The 13,166-nt window shown below is 50.7% G+C and overlaps 1 protein-coding gene across 1 annotated transcript in view; it reads left to right on the forward strand.

Annotated features, from left to right (window-relative positions):
* The window catches only part of LOC141051123 (uncharacterized), a 168,866-nt gene that overhangs the window by 107,926 nt on the left and 47,774 nt on the right, over nt 1-13,166 (forward strand). The window lies entirely within an intron of this gene.

Genomic DNA, 13,166 nt, shown 5'->3' on the forward strand with positions numbered 1-13,166 from the left:
CCTTGGAAAACCACAGAACTGTAATATCAATTTATGGATATACAGTTGTGCTCAAAAGTTTACATGCTTAAATTTCATTTTTATTTTTTACTTCATTCTAACTTTTACACTTTGTCCCACTATGGGACAATCATCTTTTGCAGGCTGATCCCTTCTATAGTATGCAGATGAAGCAGCACTTGCATGTTATAGAAGCTGTCAGCGCTGCACTTAGTGCACATTCACCTGAGAGACTTCCTGATCATGCACTGCGCATGACAGGAAGTTTTTCAGCTCTGGTAACTCGGATGTCGACGTGACAACATCGGGTTACCATAGCAGCAATCGGGACCCTGCGTCACGCTGCTGGGTCTCCTGGCACTTAGTGCCGGGTGTCAGCTGTGCGAATCAGTTGACACCAGGCCGCGATCGGCCGCACACCACCCGTGTATGCAGCCGATCACAATGACGTACTATCCCGTCCATGGTCAGACAGGCCCAGCGCACATGGATGGGATAGTACCTCTGATGTCAGAGAGGGGTTCAAGAACTGCAGCCAATAAGGATGTAGACGCCACATAGGTCTTCCCAAGGGCCCCTCCTGGTCCGTCCTCCCCCACCATCAGTGGTGAGTAGAGTTGAGCAAAACGGGTCAAATTCATAAGTCGCCGACTTTCGCTAAAGTCGGGTTTCATGAAACGAAACCCGACCATAGCGTGAGGTCAGCCATGAGGTCGGCAACCAGAGCGCCAAAGTCGCGATTCAAATGATGCTTCCAGCGCCCTTTTTCAGCCAATGATGGAGGACGCACACTGTGGGCAATGCGATGACATGGGCAGCGGTCACCACCATCTTTGAGAAGGGCATGCAAGTGATTGACTTGCTTTGTGTGGCATCACTGGGGCTATAAAAGGGCGTGCACGCCGACCGCCATCTTACTTCTGCCGATCTTAGCAAAGGGAGAGGTTGCTGCTGCAGATTCTGAATAAGGGAGAGCGTTAGGCAGGGAAGAAGAAAAACAAACTGCTTCTGCTGGTAGCGATTTTTACTGTACAACACAACAGTTTGTGTGCAGTGACAGGGGAGGCTATATTTTTGTGCATCAGCTCTGTTGGTTATTAGGCTGCCTTATAAGGCTCCCTGATAGCTGCATTGCTGTTTGCACACTGCTGTGCAAACTGCTTTTTTAAAAGCAAAAATACTTTTCTTCCTCTTTTCTGCACTGTTACCAAACGTTCATTTTTCCACACTTTTGTGTGCAGCAGTCCTGCTTATTAGGCTGCCTGCTGCCATACTTGGACTGAGAGCATCATTGTCAGCCTCCTAAAATCTCTAGGGAGATTCAAATTCTCCCCAATACTATATACACCTTGTACCTTCTCATACACCAGCCTATTTCAGCCTGTTAAATTGAGGTGTAATCTATAGTGGGCCTGAGATAATTGTTCAGCCTCCTAAAATCTCTAGGGAGATTCAAATTCTCCCCAATACTATATACAGCTTGTACCTTGTTTTACAGTACCATATAGCTGGTGGTATTTTGGGTACATTTTCCCAAAAATGAGGAAGTATGGTGGAAGTGGGTGGGGGACGTTTTTGAACAAAATTCTAATGATCAGGCAAAGGTTATCTGTAAGAAGTGCGCAAAGACCTTTAGCCGAGGGAAAAATCTGAGAAATTTGAATACCAGTTGCATGCTTAGACATTTAACCACCATGCACTTGCAAGCGTGGACGGACTACCAAACCTCACGTACCACATGTGCACCTGCTCCGAATTAAGGTAGTCAGCAACGCTACATCGCTTCCCCCACTGTAAGCCCACCGGTTAGCACATCACCAGCAGCAAATGTTGAAGTGTCGGCGCAAGGCCAAAGCAGTCAGGGAATCACAATGTTATTGCTACGAAAGACTGAATCTAGGCCATCAGCAAGACCACCATCACCAACCCTCTCTCAGTCCGCCATGTCCACCGCTAGTTCCACCATATGCAGCTCTCAAGTCCAGCTCACCCTACCAGAGACTCTGAGTAGGACAAGAAAGTACTCATCCTCTCACCCGCGTACACTGTGTTTGAACGCCCACATTGCCAAACTAATCTCGTTAGAGATGATGCCCTACCGGTTGGTTGAAAGCGAAGCTTTCCGCGAGCTCATGGCCTACGCAGTACCATGATATGACCTACCCAGTCGCCACTTTTCTCGAAAAGCCATCCCAGCCTTCCACCTGCATGCGAAAGACCGCATTGTCCATGCACTCAAGCAATCAGTGAGTGGAAAGGTGCACCTCACAACAGATGCATGGTCCAGTAGGCATAGCCAGGGCCGTTACGTGTCCATCACTGCGCACTGGGTTAATGTGGTGGATGCACGGTCCACAGGGGACAGCGGCGGTGGAACAGTGCTGCCTATCCCACGGTATAGGAAACAGTTGGCTGTAGGGGTTCGACCCTCCTCCTCCAGAAGCGAAAGCTCGTCCACAGAGCGCAGTTGCACGAGCACTCCATCCACAGCTGCCAGTGTTGCACACGAGGTGTCCCACTATCGAACAGCTAGTGGTAAGCGTTAGCAGGCTGTGTTGAAGATGATGTGTTTGGGCGACAACAGACACACCGCGGAGGTACTGGCTGACTACTTGCAGCGACAAACTGAGTCATGGCTGGGCAGTCTACATCTTGAGGCAGGCAAGGTAGTTAGTGATAACGGCCGGAATTTTGTGGCAGCCATAGCCCTTTCAAAACTCAGACACATACCTTGCCAGGCTCACACCTTGAACTTGGTCGTGCAGTGCTTCCTCAATAATTATCCAGAGTTAAGAGCCCTGCTCCATAAGGTGCGAAGACTGTGCTCGCACATCCGCCGGTCGCCCGTACACTCAAGTCGTATGCAGAAGCTGCAGCGATTGCTCCACCTTCCCAAGCACCGCCTAATTATCGACGTTGCAACCAGGTGGAACTCCACCCTGCACATGGTTGAGAGGCTGTGCGAACAGAGGCAGGCTGTAATGCATTTGTGGGAGGATACACGGGCAGGCAGTTTGAGAGCAGACATGGAGTTGTCTGAAGTGCAGTGGTCGAAGCTGAAAGACCTCTGTAAAGTCCTTCAGTGTTTTGAGGAATGCACATGGCTGGTGAGCGCAGATGACGCCATCATAAGCATGAGCATCCCACATGCGTCTGCTCATGCAAACTTTGACACACATTAAGGAGCAGGCGTCTGCAGCCGAGGAGGAAGAGGAGGAGGGAAGCCTTGATGACAGCCATTGTCTGCTCAGGGAACTCTCCTGGACAAGGTGGAGAAAGAAGAGGATGGGGATGATTATTTAGGGGAGGGGGATGCTTCTCAGTGGCAAGAGAAAATGTTGGCGTGGCAAGGTCAGGTACAGGGTTTGTGCGTGACTGGAGGGATGTGGATTTGCCAGAAAGTGCTCCTCCACCCAGCACTCGCAGTGCATCATTGACACCTGGAACATTGGTCCACATGTGTGATTATACCTTGCAGATCCTAAAAAGGGACCCTTGCATTGCCAAAATGATGAACGATGACGACTACTGGTTGGCCAGCATCCTGGATCCACGCTATAAAGGCAAATTCCAAAACATCATGCCACAGGAGAACCTAGAGCTAATATTGGCTAACAAACAAGCAACTCGGGTAAACAGTTTGTTTGAGGCATTCCCAGCACACAGCAGCGGTGATGGTTCTCCCACAAGCCGTAGGGGGCAACATGGAAAAGGTGGTCATGGTGTACACATCCGAAGTGGCGCTGGAGACGGGTTTCATGACCATGTTGTGGACTGATTTTTCAAGTACCGCTCACACGACTGGTAATACTGCATCGATTGAAAGTGACAGGAGACAGCAGTTGTCAACTATGGTTACAAAGTACTTCTCCCATATCGATGTTCTCCCTCACAGGTCATTCCCCTTTGACTATTGGGCCTGTAAACTGGACACATGGCCTGAATTGGCACAATATGCCTTACAGGAGCTCGCTTGCCCTGCTGCTAGTGTGCTATCCGAAACAGTCTTCAGTGCTGCTGGATCAATCCTGACAGAAAAAAGGACCCAACTGTCGAACCAAAATGTTGATGATCTAACCTTCATTAAAATGAACCATGCATGGGTTTCAAAGGATTTTGTCCCACCTTCCCCTGATGACACATAGATTGCCAGAAAAATGGCTCGCTTTTTCCTCCTCTTCCTCGGACTTCTCCAATTCCTCCATTTGCAGCTGTTGAATGTCCAACATCAACATATGCCATTTTTTCAACCTCCCTAACTGGGCTGCCTCCCCCCCCCCAGGGCCGGGGTCACCACCTGGCACACGCACCCGTGCGAGTGCTGTTGCCCTGGACAGGTTGGTGGGCCCACTCTTGGGCGACGGCACTGGCACAGGGTCCCTCATAGTACAATCAAGTGTCTCTGACGGTGGGGGTGCACACCCACCGTCAGACACACCGGCAAACTATGAGGGGCCCTGTGCCAGTACCGCCACCCATGAGTGGGCCCCCCCTGCTTGCGCAGGGCCCCAGCACTTGATGATGGTTAAGACGTAGCTATGCCCTGTCCTGCTGGGCTCTATCTTCAGATGATTAATGGCTTCCATTTGTTATGGACGTTGACTCACAATGAGATGCAGTGGTGGTTTATCATCAGCTTTCACAGTTTTCCTACTCACAGATGTATGACATTCCTGCCCACATTTTTAAATGTGTCCTCTCATGCCAATCCAAATAGAATCGCCTGTGGCTTCTGTATTTTGCACTCCAAAGTTACGTGACAGATCATGATAGGCAGTGAGGACCATGTCTACATCTCTCCCTGTGATTACAATTTGATGGAGATGAGTAACGGTGATGGGATCCACAGTACTGCGATACAGCAACCCTTTCTTCACAAAGAACTGTTTTTGCTGTCTCCACAAAGTAATTGAGGGTCAGCATCGCCTCTGAGAATTCTCCCGGGAGTTTTTCCCGTGATTAGTAATTCCAAAATTTCTGCAATCACTCGACTTTCCGTCTGTACTTTTATCCATCTCGTTTCCTCTTGCGGAGAGTCTGGAGTGTCTTACTGAGACTGAAATATATATGAAGATTTAAAAATAGCCCAACAGTGTATATTGGTGTACGCTTTGAATACATTACCCTTTTTCTACTTTTTAGATTCTTGTCTAATCCATACTGAGGCTGTGAGTGTCTTTGTCAGACTCCGGAAATATACACGGAGATTTTTAATGTTTAAACTATGCTATATATACCTGTTATCTGGTGATACTGTACCCTTTCTCAACTTTCTACAATCTTGTCGAATCCATACTGGGCCTGAGACCGTCTGAGTCTGCCTCCTGATATATAGACATAGATTTTTAATGTGTAAACTATGCTATATATACCTGGTATCCGGTGATATTGTACCCTTTCTCAACTTTCTACAATCTTGTTGAATCCATACTGGGCCTGAGACCGTCTGAGTCTGCCTCCTGATTAGAGATGAGCGGTGTTCAAGTCGAACTGTTCGCCAAGTTCAAATTCGAGCTGTTTTGAGCGGTGTTCAAGCCATTCATCGAACTCGAACACTTTGCTTAAAATTCGGCTGTTCGAGGTTCCGTTCGAGAACGGTTCGTTCACCAAAAGCGTAACTTTATTTTCACATTAATAATTGTTTTCAATGTTAATAGACAGTTTCATGGCATAGTAGCGGTGTCTGGTAGCCAGCGGTGTAGTACACCTGTCAAGGAGCTACACCGTGTGTGTTTCTAATAATTTTTTACCACATCTTATCGAGAAAATCCTTTTGGGCCTTGTAGCACTGTCTGCTACTCAGCAGAGGAGCCCACCCGTGAACCTAGCTATGCTGCCTGTTTATGAAAGAACCATTTTTTAACTCCATTTAGCCCAGTGAATACTTTGGGCCTAGTACCTGTGTCTACTGCTCAGCAGAGGAGCCCTCCAATGAACCTAGCTATGCCGCCTGTTTATGTAAGCACTGTCTGCTACTCAGCAGAGTTGCCCACCCGTGAACCAAGCTATGCCGCCTGTTTATGTAAGAACTGTGTGCTACTCAGCAGAGGAGCCCAGCTGTTAAACAAGCTACAGCACCTGTGGTTTGGACACTTAATTTTTTCACATACTTTCTGGAATGCCGGTTAGGCCTAATTCCGGAATTCCGGTTGACCTGCACTTACTGGGAAATCCTCGTTCGCGGGGAAGAATTGGAATCCCAGATCCCCATCACTAACGGGATTCAGCGGGTTATCCGCACCTGTAAGCGACACACGCTGGCCTTTCAGTGTAGCACGCGTGCAGCCCCGGACTTGTAAGGGCATGACAGACCTGTTATTGCTTGATCTCGCGTGCCAGAGCCTCGCGTGTCCCTGTAGTAAGCTGGACGCGGACCGCGGGGGCATGCCGGAGTCTCGTTCGTTAACGGAATTAAGCTGACAAATCGGTAGCACAACTAAAAACGGCCATGCACCACCACCCACAGAATTGAGAAAGCTTGCAATCTGCCTATCCTTCCCGTGGCTGGCATGGTTGAGGTTGCCCGTGTGGAGTCCAATTAAGCCACAGGCTCCACTCCTGGTGGTGCCCTTCTGGACATTCCTTTAAGGTTCAGCTTTGCAACCATACTACCCCCGGAAACCAAACACTTTGTCTTCATGGACGCTGTTCGGAGGGTCGTGGGAATAATGCCGCCCGATCGGCAGTTGGCATAATTTATGGTGGGAAGTCCGACGGTATATGATCTTCGATTTTAGAATTTTAGAATTTTTTTTATTTTAGATTTTTATTCCAGCCTTTCTTGACTTTATAAGGGCATGACATGCCTATATCTGTGTCTCCTCCTCCTCCTACTACTCCTCCACCTCTTTTCTATATGTAGTTGCCCTTTTCCATGTTATTTGTGTCTTCTGATCATTTAGTCTGCTTTGGGACACCTTTTAAGGTGTTTTGTATGTGTTTTCTATGTGTTTGTATGTGTTTGCCTGCCATTGCTTTCAATGGGGTTCGACGGTGTTCGTCGAACGTTCGACGAATATTCGTCGAACTTGCCTCCTGTTCGACGAACCGAACCGAACTCGAACACTAACGGGGTGGCTCAATACTACTCCTGATATATAGACGTACATTTTTAATGTTTAAACTACGCTATATATACCTGGTATCTGGTGATACCAGGTATATATAGTATCATATGTGTATCATTGACACCTGAAACATTGGCCCACATGTGTGATTATTTCTTGCGGATCTTTTTATATTGTGGTGTGATCCATCCTGAGCGTGTGAGAGTCTGTGGGTTACTCCTGCAATTTATATGTAGATTTAAAAATTACCCCAACACTGTATACAGCTCTACGCTTGTGATACATTACCCATTTACTGCTTTTTATATTCTGGTCTAATCCAAACTGACCAAGTGAGAGTCTGTTTCTGACTCTGGAAATAAATACTGAGATTGACAATGACCCCTACACTGTATACAGCTGTACGCTTCAGATCCATTACCGTTTTACGGCTTTTTATATTCTGTTGTAATTCATACTGAGCCTGAGAGCGTCTGTGTCTGCCTCCTGAAATATATACGGAGATTTAGAATGTTTAAACTATACTATATATACCTGCTATCTGATGATACTGTACCCTTTTTCTTAGATTATTGTCTAATCCATACTGAGCCTGTGAGCGTCTCTCTGTGTGACTCATGAAATATATACGGAGATTTACAATTATCCTTTGTATACAGCTGTACGCTTCTGATACAGTACCATATATCTGATGTTATTTTGTGTACATTTTCTCCAAGATTTGGAAGTATGGTGGAAGAGGCCGCGGACGTGGGCGTGGGGGGGCCAGCTGGTACTGATGGTGGTGGTGCATCTGCTGGTAGTGGCAAAAGAACAATAGCAGCTAAGGCAGGAGGTGTTGAGCCTGCGTCATGGTCTGGCTCCGGAACGCCTGGAAGGCTACCTTTTCTGGGAGTAGGTTAACCGCTTTTAAAGCCGGAGCATCAGGAACTGGTTTTGGCTTACATTGCCAAAACAGACTCCAGCTAATATGCCCTACTCTTCTGAAGTTTCAAAAAATGCAAGCACTGAGTCGTCAAGTGCTGGCTCCTGGTCAGGAAGAACCCCTTTCCTTGTGTCTTTCACCCCCAACAAAAGTGAATGATGCAGCAGACCACACCACATTAATCCATGTAGCTCTTTCTCACATACCATGCCTGGGTTATCAAGTCAAATCGTGAATTCCCCAGTCCAAGATGAGTCAGACATGGAGTGTGGGTTGCCAGCCAGGGCAGTGGGGTTAATAGGTACCGGGCCGGTGTCTCAGAGGGATGTGTCACGGTTATGTTGACCCGGTCCGTTTCCTTGGGTGTCCATGTAAAGGGGTGAATAACGTTTATAGGTGAATGATACGTGACGCCACATGTGGTTTCTGATCAGATTGACCAGCGCTGCAGTGTCGCTTCTCTGGGACAGATGTTGTGGTGCAGCTAAGATGTAGAAGGCCTGCACAGGTAGGGCTGTAGTCGCAGGGCAGATGAAAGAGTTGGTAGATGGTGTGCAGAGCAGGATGTAGCAGAGCCGTGCGCCAGGCGCAGGAGAAAGATGACAGACACAGTCGTGCAGTTCCTTTACCTGTACTTGTTAAGTGCTGTCCAGGTCCCAGAGTACAGATGGAGAAGGAGTTGGTCAGCCTGGAAGCAAATTAGGAATTCTCTCTCTGCAGATAGGTAGTGTGGCCGCCGTTCTAGCGCTTATCTGAGGTACTCGCAGTACTGAGTTCACTGAAGTTCCCCCTGTTGACTCTCTTTTGGAACTTTCTCGTATGGCAGGCAGCCGTAGCCTTTTCCTTCTGTTTCACACACGTCGCTGCTGGGGCCTCCGAGCCTTAGTTGGGAACAGAGCATTTAGAGCTGCTACTTCCTCCGGTTTCTGCTGCAGGACCGTCAGTGTCCCTACAAACTCGGAGACCGGAATCCGGACCATGCGCTCCAGCTAGGAGTGAGCCTTAACTCTGCTCATCCTCCAGCTCCCCTTCTCACGTCCACACACTTCCCCTTCCCTTCACAGACTGCCCTAACTTCCCTCCTCCCGACCACAGAGAGCAGCTCCTCAGCAGTCAGGTTCAGAGCTCTCCCTGGCCTGGAGTGGGAACTGTATTGTGTGTTGGTTTAACTGCTAGAGAGATCCTTCGTTGCTCACAAGCATTACATCACTCTCCCTAGGAGGAAGGTAATGCCGTACTCCTGGGGGTGCCACAAGAGCACTGATGCCCAGCCACTGCTAGATGATTCTGCTGGTACATTGACCCAGACCACTACATTCCCCTCGCACTCTACACAGCCAAATCTGACTCTGATGAAACTCAGGTTCCCCTTCCCGTATACTATACCACCTTACACGGTGACAAAGAGGAAGGTGCAGATTAAAGTGCAGGTTCCTTGAGCAGGTGGGGGGCATACTCATGGGCGACGGCACTGGCACAGGGCCCCTCATAGTACGCAAAAGTGTCTCTGCCGGTGGGAGGGCCCACCCGCCGTACTATGACGGGCTCGCCGTACTATGACGGGCCCGCCGTACTATGACGGGCTCGCCGTACTATGACGGGCCCGCCGTACTATGAGGGGCCCTGTGCCAGTGCCTTCGCCAAAGAGTGCCCCCCCCCTGCTTGCTCAGGATCACAGCACTTGCAAAGTTGAAATACTTACCTCTCCTTGCTCCACCGCCGTGACGTCTTCTGCGTTTCCTGACAGTGACATTCTGGTCAGAGAGCGCGATGACATCACATCTGTACGCCCTCTGCCTAAACAGTCCAAGTGCAGAGAGATGGAAGATGGGGACGACGAGGAGTCCAGAGTACAGGGATTCCCTAGCGAATAGACTTATTTGTTTTAAAGGTTGGGCGCAATTTTTGGGGAGCACTATACTCTGGAGAATGATATATGGGGCCCACCATACACTGGAGCATTCCAAAGGTGGACATCAGACACTGGAGCAGCATTTACAGGGCCCATTATACACTGGAGCATTAGAAATGGGACCCATTATATATGGAGCATTATTTGGGCCCATGAGATACTGGAGGATCATCCATGGGGCCCATCATATACTGGAGCATTGTAAATGGGGCAGATTATATATGGAGCATTATTTGGACCAATCGTACAGTAGAGCATCATCCGTGAGGCCCATCATATGCTGGAGCTTTCCAAATGGGGGACATCAGACACTGGAGCAGCATTTACAGGGCCCATTATACACTGGAGCATTAGAAATGGGGCCCATTATATATGGAGCATTATTTGGGCCCATAAGACAGTGGAGCTTCATCCATGGGGACAAACATATACTGTAGCATTATGTGGAGCTCATCATATACTGTATCGAACATTTTATGGGACCAATGATTCTGTATGGAGAAATATATGGGCCTCATTACTCTGTATAGCGCACTATGCGGTGGCCATAATACTGTATGGAGGAATATACTGTCTGTTTTTGGAGCTATTGGAGAATTTAGAATGGATATCAGTCATGTGATGTAAGAAGTGAAGTATTTTTCATTGTACTATACCGCTATTTCTCTGCCGTATTAGAGGATCATGAATTGTGGCATGTGTTAAAGGAGCCCAGTGACACTCTTTGGCCCTGGGCCCACGAAAATCTGGAGCCAGCCCTACCCCCCCTCCACAACTTTAGCAAATAACCCCCAGTTTTCAATGCCTCCGTACACACGCGGCTCCGCTCCGCACACCTCGTACACACACGGCTCCGCTCCGTACATCTTGTACACATGCGGCTCCCCTCCGTACACCTAGCACACGGCTCCTCTCCGCACACCTCGTACACACACGGCTCCGCTCCGTACATCTCGTACACACGTTGCTCCGCTCCGTACATCTCGTACACACGTTGCTCCGCTCCGTACACCTCGTACACACACGGCTCCGCTCCGTACACCTCGTACACACGCGGCTCCGCTCCGTACACACACACGGCTCCGCTCCGTACATCTCGTACACACGCAGCTCTGCTCCGTACACCTCGTACACACGCGGCTCCTCTCCATACACCTCACAAACACATGGCTCTGCTCTGTACACGTCATACTCGAATGGTTCCGCTCTGTTCACACACGGCTGTGCTCCAAACATAGAGACGTGGCTCAGCTCCGTACACCTAGTGCACACGCAGCTCCGCTTCGTACACAAGTGGCTCTGCTCTGTACACCTCGTACACACGTGGCTCCGCTCCGTACACCTTGTACACACGCAGCTCTGCTACATACATGTTGCACACACACACGACTATGCTCTGTACACACACGGCTCCTTTCCATACACCTCATAAACACATGGCTCCTCACACGTGTACACACACGGCTGTGCTCCATACATGGAGACGTGGCTCAACTCCGTACACCTCGTATACACGTGGCTCCTCTCCGCACACCTTGTACACACACAGCTCCGCTCTGCACACCTCGTACACACACGGCTCCTCTCCGCAAACCTCGTACACATACGGCTCCGCTCTGCACACCTCGTACACACACGGCTCCTCTCCGCACACCTTGTACACATACGGCTCCGCTCTGCACACCTCGTATACACACGGCTCCTCTCCGCACGCCTCGTACACACATGGCTCCGCTCCGCACACCTCGTACACACACGGCTCCTCTCCGCACACCTCGTACACATACGGCTCCGCTCCGTACACCTCATACACACACGGCTCTGCTCCGTACACCTCATATACACACGGCTCCGCTCCGTACACCTTGTACACACACGGCTCTGCTCCGTACACCTCGTACACACTCCGCTCCGCTCCGTACACCTCGTACACACACGGCTCCACTCCATACACCTCGTACACACACGGCACCGCTCCGTACACCCCGTACACACACGGCTCCGCTCCGTACACCTCGTACACACACGGCTCCGCTCCGTACACCTCGTACACACACGGCTCGGCTCCGTACACCTCGTACACACGCAGCTCGGCTCCGTACACCTCGTACACACGCAGCTCCGCTCCGTACACCTCGTACACAAGCGGGTCCGCTCCGTACACCTCGTACACGGCCCTCCTCCGTACACCTCGTACACACACGGCTCCACTCCATACACCTCGTACACACACGGCTCCGCTCCGTACACCCCGTACACACACGGCTCCGCTCCGTACACCTCGTACACACACGGCTCCGCTCCGTACACCCCGTACACACACGGCTCCGCTCCGTACACCTCGTACACACACGGCTCGGCTCCGTACACCTCGTACACACACGGCTCGGCTCCGTACACCTCGTACACACGCAGCTCCGCTCCGTACACCTCGTACACAGCTCCGTACACCTCGTACACACGCGGCTCAGCTCCGTACACCTCGTACACAAGCGGGTCCGCTCCGTACACCTCGTACACGGCCCTCCTCCGTACACCTCGTACACACACGGCTCCACTCCGTACATCTCGTACACACGCGGCTCCGCTCCGTACACCCCGTACACACACGGCTCCGCTCCGTACACCTCGTACACACACGGCTCCACTCCATACACCTCGTACACACACGGCTCCGCTCCGTACACCCCGTACACACACGGCTCCGCTCCGTACACCTCGTACACACACGGCTCGGCTCCGTACACCTCGTACACACACGGCTCGGCTCCGTACACCTCGTACACACGCAGCTCCGCTCCGTACACCTCGTACACAGCTCCGTACACCTCGTACACACGCGGCTCAGCTCCGTACACCTCGTACACAAGCGGGTCCGCTCCGTACACCTCGTACACGGCCCTCCTCCGTACACCTCGTACACACACGGCTCCACTCCGTACATCTCGTACACACGCGGCTCCGCTCCGTACACCCCGTACACACACGGCTCCGCTCCGTACACCTCGTACACACACGGCTCCGCTCCGTACACCTCGTACACACACGGCTCTGCTCCGTACACCTCGTACACACACGGCTCGGCTCCGTACACCTCGTACACACGCAGCTCCGCTCCGTACACCTCGTACACAAGCGGGTCTGCTCCGTACACCTCGTACACGGCCCTCCTCCGTACACTTCGTACACACGTGGCTCTGCTACATCCACCCTGTAACCCCCTCCTGACCCCACACAGAAACTTCCCCTCATCCAGCACCAT

The sequence above is a fragment of the Dendrobates tinctorius genome, unplaced genomic scaffold (assembly GCF_039654945.1).
Source record: "Dendrobates tinctorius isolate UK_male_01 unplaced genomic scaffold, ASM3965494v1 ptg000155l, whole genome shotgun sequence".
Lineage (NCBI taxonomy): Eukaryota > Metazoa > Chordata > Amphibia > Anura > Dendrobatidae > Dendrobates > Dendrobates tinctorius.